General features: G+C 37.3%; 1 non-coding gene across 1 annotated transcript; it reads right to left on the minus strand.

Moving 5' to 3' along the window:
- Window positions 1–7211: 7211 nt before the first annotated feature.
- LOC131238274 (small nucleolar RNA R71) lies at window positions 7212–7318 on the minus strand. Its single transcript, XR_009167679.1, has one exon. It is a non-coding gene; the product is annotated as a small nucleolar RNA R71 (small nucleolar RNA).
- Window positions 7319–7754: the final 436 nt, after the last annotated feature.

Raw genomic sequence — 7754 nt, forward strand, 5'->3', positions numbered from 1 at the left:
AAACCTTAACCTATAACCTAACCTAAACCTATACTTATAACCTAAAACTATTCCCAAATCCCAAAACCTATAACCTAAACCTAAGCTTTCCCTAAACCTATAAGCTAAACTCAATTCCCTAAAGCTAAACCTACACCTAATCCTAATCTCAACTCCCTAACCTAAACCTAAACATAAACTTGAAAACTCAAACTTAAACCCAATCCCGAACTTGAACCCGATTTCCTAAACCTAAACCATAACCCATTCTCAAATCCAAAAACCTATAACCTAAACCTAAACCAAAACCAAAACTTATAACCTAAACCCGAACCCATCCTCAAATCTCAAAACCTATAACCTAAACCAAAACGAAAACCTATAACCTAAACTCGAACCCATTCTCAAATCCCAAAACCTATAACCTAAACATAAACCTTAACCTAAACCTATAACCTATAACCAAAACTATAAACTAAACCCAAACCCATTCTTAAATCCCAAAACCCATAACCTAAACCTAAACCTTAAACTGAACCTATAACCTATAACATAAATCAAAACCTAAACCTAAACCTAAAACCTAAACCTATAATCTATAACCTAAATTAAAACCTATTACCTTTCCCTAAACCTTAACCTAAACCTATAACCTATAACCTAAATCAAAACCAAAACCAAACCTAAACCTAAACCTAAACCTAAAACCTAATGTATTCTCAAATCCCTAAACCTAAACCTACACCTAATCCTAATCTAAACTCCCTAACCTAAACCTAAACCTAAACTTGATAACCCAAACCTAAACCCGATCCTGAACCCAAACCCGATTTCCTAAACCTAAACCTTAACCTATTCTCAATTCCCTAAACCTATAGCTTATAACCTAAACTTAAACCTAAACCTAAACCTTAACTTAAACCTTAACCTAAACCTATAACCTATAACCTAAATATAAACCTAAACCTAAACCTGTAACCTATAACCTAAACCTAAGCCTAAAAGCTAAATGTATTCTCAAATCCTTAAACCTAAATCTAAACCTTAACCTAAACCTTAACCTAAACCTATAACCTATCGCCTTAACGTTAACTTATAACCTATAACCTAAACATAAACCTAAAACCTAAATGTATTCTCAAATCCCTAAACCTAAACCTACACCTAATCCTAATCTCAACTCCCTAACCTAAACCTAAACCTAAACTTGAAAACTCAAACCTAAACCCGATCCCGAACCCGAACCCGATTTCCTAAACCTAAACTTTAACCTATTCTCAATTCCCTCAACCTATAGCTTATAACCTAAACTTAAACCTAAACCTTAACCTAAACCTTAACATAAACCTATAACCTATAGCATAAACATACACCTAAACCTAAACCTGTAACTTGTAACCTATAACCTAAACCTAAACCCAAAACCTAAATGTATTCTCAAACCTTTAAACCTAAATCTAAACCTTAACCTAAACCTTAACCTAAACCTATAACCTATAGCCTTAACCTAAACCTGTAACCTATAACCTAAATAAAAACCTAAAACCTAAATGTATTCTCAAATCCCTAAACCTAAACCTACACCTAATCATAATCTCAACTCCCTAACCTAAACCTAAACCTAAACTTGAAAACTCAAACCTAAACCCGATCCCGAACCCCAACCCGATTTTCTAAACCTAAACCTTAACCTATTCTCAATTCCCTAAACCTATAGCTTAAAACCTAAACTTAAACCTAAACCTTAACCTAAACCTTAACCTAAACCTATAACCTATATCATAAACCTAAACATGTAACCTATAACCTAAACCTAAACCCAAAACCTAAATGTATTCTTAAATCCTTAAACCTAAATCTAAACATTAACCTAAACCTATAACCTATAGCCTTAACCTAAACCTGTAACCTATAACCTAAATATAAAACTAAAATCTAAATGTATTCTCAAATCCCTAAACCTAAACCTACACCTAGTCCTAATCTCAACTCCCTAATCTGAACCTAAACCTAAACTTGAAAATGAAAACCTAAACCTGATCCCGAACCTGAACCTGATTTCCTAAACCTAAACCTTAACCTATTCTCAATTCCCTAAACCTATAGCCTATAACATAAACTTAAACCTAAACCTAAACCTTAACCTAAACCTATAACCTATAGCCTTAACCTAAACCTGTAACCTGTAACCTATAACCTAAATATAGACCTAAAACCTAAATGTATTCTCAAATCCCTAAACTTAAACCTACACCTAATCCTAATCTCAACTCCCTGACCTAAACCTAAACCTGAACTTGAAAACTAAAACCTAAACCCGATCCCGAACCCGAACCCGATTTCCTAAACCTAAACCTTAACCTAAACCTATAACCTATAACATAAACCTAAACCTAGACCTAAACCTGTAACCTATAACCTAAACCTAAACCTAAACCTAAAACCTAAATGTATTCTCAAATCCTTAAACCTAAACCTAAACCTTAACCTAAACCTTAACCTAAACCTATAACCTATGGCCTTAACCTAAACATATAACCTATAACCTAAACCTAAACCTAAAACCTAAATGTTTTCTCAAATCCCTAAACCTAAACCTATACCTAATCCTAATCTCAACTCCCTAACCTAAACCTAAACCTAAATTTGAAAATTCAAACCTAAACCTGATCCCGAACCCGAACCCGATTTCCTAAACCTAAACCTTAACCTATTCTCAATTCCCTAAACCCATTGCTTATAACCTAAACCGAAACCTAAACCTATACCTATACTTAAATCTATAACCTATAACCTAAACATAAACCTAAAACCTAAATGTATTCTCAAATCCCTAAACCTAAACCTACACCTAATCCTAATCTCAACTCCCTAACCTAAACCTAAACCTAAACTTAAAAACTCAAACCTAAACCTAATCCCGAACTCGAACCCGATTTCCTAAACCTAAACCTTAATATATTCTAAAATCTCTAAACCTAAACCTACACCTAATCCTAATCTCAACTCCCTAACTTAAACCTAAACCTAAACTTGAAAACCAAAACCTAAACCCGATCCCGAACCCGAACCCGATTTCCTAAACCTAAACATAAAACCTAAATGTATTCTCAAATCCTTAAACCTAAACCTACACCTAATCCTAATCTCAACTCCCTAACCTAAACCTAAACCTAAACTTGAAAACCCAAACCTAAACCTGATCTCGAACCCGAACCCGATTTCCTAAACCTAAACCTTAACCTATTCTCAATTCCCTAAACTTTTATCTTGTAACCTAAACCTAAGCTTAAAACTATACCTAAACCTGTAACCTATAACTTAAACCTAAACCTAAAACCTATTGCTTATAAGCTAAACCTAAACCTAAATGTATTCTCAAATCCCTAAACCTAAACCTACACCTAATCCTAATCTCAACTCCCTAATCCAAACCTCAACCCGATCCCGAACCCGAACTCAATTTTCTAAACCTAAACCTTAACCTATAACCTAACATAAATCTAAACCTATTACCTGCACTTATAACCTAAACCTATAACCTAAACATAAGCCTAAAACCTAAACCTAAACCTAAAATCAAAATGTATTTTTAAATCCTTGAACCTAAACCTACACCTAATCCTAATCTCAACTCCCTAACCTAAACTTAAACCTAAACTTGATAACCCAAACCTAAACCCGATCCCAAACTCGGACCCGATTTCCTAAACCTAAACCTTAACCTTAACCTATTCTCAATTCCCTAAAGCTATAACCTATATACTATAACCTATAACTAAAACCTAAACCTTAACCTAAACCTATAATCTAAGCCTAAACCTTAACCTAAACCTAAACCAAAACCTATAACCTAAATGTTGAGGGTCAAATATTACATATTAGACCCCATTTATTACCTGGATTTACGGGTATGATACTGTTTAACGCCCGGTTTTAATTGTGTTTTGTTGCAGGATGCAATCAGGAGCTTAAACTGAAATTGGGTATTAAAAGCGTGGATTCGGCACTCTGATGTCACAAAAGCAGGGGACGGACTCCTGGGGATTGGGATCGACGATTTTACACAGTCGAGATCCGAAAAAATCGAGAAACTGAAGCTCAAGTGGCCCGAAAGTCAGCCAGAATGCAAGATCATAGGTTTCTCACCATCCGTTTGTCCCGAAATTTCATACACGGCCTGAAGAACATAAATTAACCGTACATGTAGAATTTCGGCCGTTGTATCCTGGTGGAAGTGGCCTAATGGATAGATCATCCCTCGGAATCATGATTCTGGGCCCACCTGCTGTTTGGATATGCTTCATCTCCGGTCTCCACGGTCTAAATGATGTGACAGAATGGATGGACGGAGCGGATTTCATATATACATCATGATGGACCCCACAAGGAGCATGCGAGTGGGGACCCATCCATCATATATGCTGAAAATCTGGACCGTGCAAGGTAATAAAAGGGGGGTAATTACCCTCGCCTAGGTGTCAGAAACTCAGAAGAAAGTGAGAATTGCAATCCAACTGTCCAAACGGAAGATGGATGGCAGTGAGAAAAGATCAGTGGACCGCATCAACGGACAACCAAAACCGTCCATCTCCAACTAGAATTCCGAGGAGAATCCAACTGACGGAGTGGATTTCCTCTCCAGCATCGTTCATGGCCTCCACCAACATCCCAGCGCAAGCCCTGTTGCGCGCAGCCGGGACTTCTGGGCCGTTCCCTGATCAAGACAGTGATCGGATCAGCAATCCAAACCGTTCATTCTCATCAACAGGGAGCCATGACCACCACCAAAAAGGCCGATTTTGATTTTGGACGATCAGTCGTCCAAAATCTCAAGCCAAACGCGGGTTGATCACGAGTCCTCCGCCTGTCGCTGCGAAAACCGTTTCAGTCCGACTCCAACACAGTCTCTGGTGCGTAAGACTTCCGCATGGAGGACGAAAATTGGGCTCGGATGACAGTTCTGTATAAGCGGACAGAAGAAAGAAGAGAAGAGGGTGCTCGGTTTGGTTTTGAACGGGAGAAAAACAGAGGTCGGCTGGAGTTGGGGTCGGTCGTGGGTTTTCTGCTGGAGTTGGGCTCGGTCGTGGGTTTTCTGCTGTAACAGAGAGAGAGCTGCCGGAGCGTCAGGGCTGAAAACGAGAGAGAGGAAAGATGAGAGGTTAAAGATAAGAAGTTTTTTTCCTTTATTTTTCTTCTCTTTTTCGTTTTCTTTTTCTTTCTATTTGTTTGGGGTTTAGGCCAACCATGAGTGGCTAAACCTCTTAGCTAGGGCTAAGAGGTGAAGCTTGTGGCGAGATGGGAGATACTATTTCCTGCTTTTCATTTAAATTCATGAACTGAAGTTGATTATTTTTTAGTCTTTAAATGGTCTGTTGTGACTGAAATTACAATGGGTCTGCAACGGCTTTGAATATCTCTTTTTCTTTCTTTTTGGATGTTTATGACGTCAGGAAGCCCTGTTGTTCACCATCGTCTCCTGGGCATGGTTGGATGATCGTACCCTTCCTAACTTTCATGTACTTTTGATTGGTTGGTAATTAGTTTAATCCTGTTATTTGCTTTGTCCCCTGGGCATGGTTAGATGATGGAATCCATTCTAATTCATATACCTTTCATCTCTTGAAAACCAGATCAAGTAAGTTCAGTTTGATTTCCATAATCCTTAATGCAGGCATAAGATCTCCCTGATCTCTACAAGTGGATCCTCTGAATCCCTAGTTTCTTCCTCTGAATTCCTTAAAGTTTTAGATAATTATTCCACAACTATTCCTTAAATTTCTATTTGGTTAGATCATATCTTAGTCTAGTTCTATTTCTACCTAGTTTCAGGAAACGTACAAGTTTCAGTCCCTGTGGATTCGACCTCGGTCTTACCAAGTTTATTACTACATCACAACCCTATACTTGGGGATTGAACAAGTTTTTGGCGCCGTTGCCGGGGACTGACGGTTATGATTCTCTGAAATTAATTGGTTTTAGGATTAGTTTAAGATTAGGATTTTACTAACCTTAGTTTTATTTATTTATTTTTATTTAAGTTCAAAACTAACTTGTTTCCTGTTTTATAGGATCTTGACATAAGTTTCTCAATTGGTAATTCCTTCCTAATCTCTATACTTTTTCCTATTTTTTTTTTAGAATTAAGGTTTAGATTTTAGAAATTTTCTAATTCTAGTATCCTCCCTTCTGTAGGAAATAGTTTATTTTTAGAAATTAGGTTATTTCTTTCCCTTTTTAGAAATTAACTTTCTATTTCTATTTTAGTAACTTTCTAACTCTTTTAAAATCTAATTTGCTTCCTAATTTATTTTTAGAATTGTTTTAGAAACTAACCTTCCTATTTTGTAGGCCTTTAAGATAGAAATTTCTAATTCGGTAAGCTCCTTCCCTACTTTCTATTTTTCAATTCTCTTTTAGTACTTTACTTTCTAGTTTAGGACTTTCCTAATTTATTTTAGGAGTTTCCACTTTCTTTTAGAAATTAGTTTACTACTACCTTTATTTTAAAGGATTGTTCCTCTTGTTTTAGAATCTAACTTATTCTTGTTTTATTTTGCAGGTTTTAACTCAGGACTCCAATTTGGTAATTTCTTTCCAACTCTCTCTCTCTTTCTAGATTTTCTTTTCCTTTTTTAGGATTAGGTTTTTAATTGAGGGCTGCGAGTGTTTTCATGCCCAAGTGGGCCCGTGACAACACTCGACGTCTCTTGACTAAAGGAGGATTGGTTGAGGGGTTGACTATCCATTGCAGGACTAGACACCGCTCGAAATCCCCTGAGTTAAGTGAAGTTATGGCTGAAGATCAACCTCCTCTACTTCCACCCAGGGTGGAGGATACCTAAGATGAAAATGAGGTGCAACAGGCACCCCCGCCTCGTACTTTACGAGATTTTCTACAACCGGCGGGAGTGAGTATGCCCTCATGCATGATTTTTCCTGAAAACACGGGACAAATGGACATCAAGCCAGGAGTTATCCAACTCCTTCCCAAATTCCATGGACTTGAATAAGAAAGTCTATATTTACATTTGAAAGAGTTCGATGAGATTATAGCTACATTATGTTTTCCTAATGTATCTGAGGATACAATTAGGCTGAAACTCTTTCCTTTTTCCTTAAAAGAGAAAGCTAAGACATGGTTACATTCACTGCGTCCTAGATCCATTGGCACATGGAACGATATGCAGAGGGAATTCATAAAAAAATTCTTCCCACATCATAAAACCATTACCCTCAGAAAAGCGATCATGAACTTTGCCCAAAAGGAAGATGAAACATTCTTCCAATGTTGGGAAAGGTTCAAAGATTTGGTCAGTTCATGCCCACAACATGGATTTGAAACGTGGCGCATTACAAATTTTTTCTACGATGGACTGACATCTTCCATGCGCCAAATGGTCGAGACAATGTGTAATGGAGAGTTCATCAACAAAGATGTTGACGAGGTATGGGATTACCTCGATAGTCTCGCTGAAAAAACACAATCATGGGACTATTACCCAATGGCGAACACCACGTCTAGGCTGACTCAATTAAAGGAGAAAGGTGGATTATATCTCTTGAAAGAAGAGGATGATCTCAAGTGTAAAGTGACTACGCTCATAAGGAAAGTTGAGGCCATGGAAGGAAAGAAGGATAGGTCAATGAAATTGTTTGCGGCACCTGTGATTGCAACATTCACACAACTAAAAACTGTCCTACAATACCTGCCTTTCGAGGAGTGTTGAATGAACAAGCCAATGCCGTAAATAACTATCAAAGACCTTTTACTG

The sequence above is a fragment of the Magnolia sinica genome, chromosome 2 (assembly GCF_029962835.1).
Source record: "Magnolia sinica isolate HGM2019 chromosome 2, MsV1, whole genome shotgun sequence".
Classification (NCBI taxonomy): domain Eukaryota; kingdom Viridiplantae; phylum Streptophyta; class Magnoliopsida; order Magnoliales; family Magnoliaceae; genus Magnolia; species Magnolia sinica.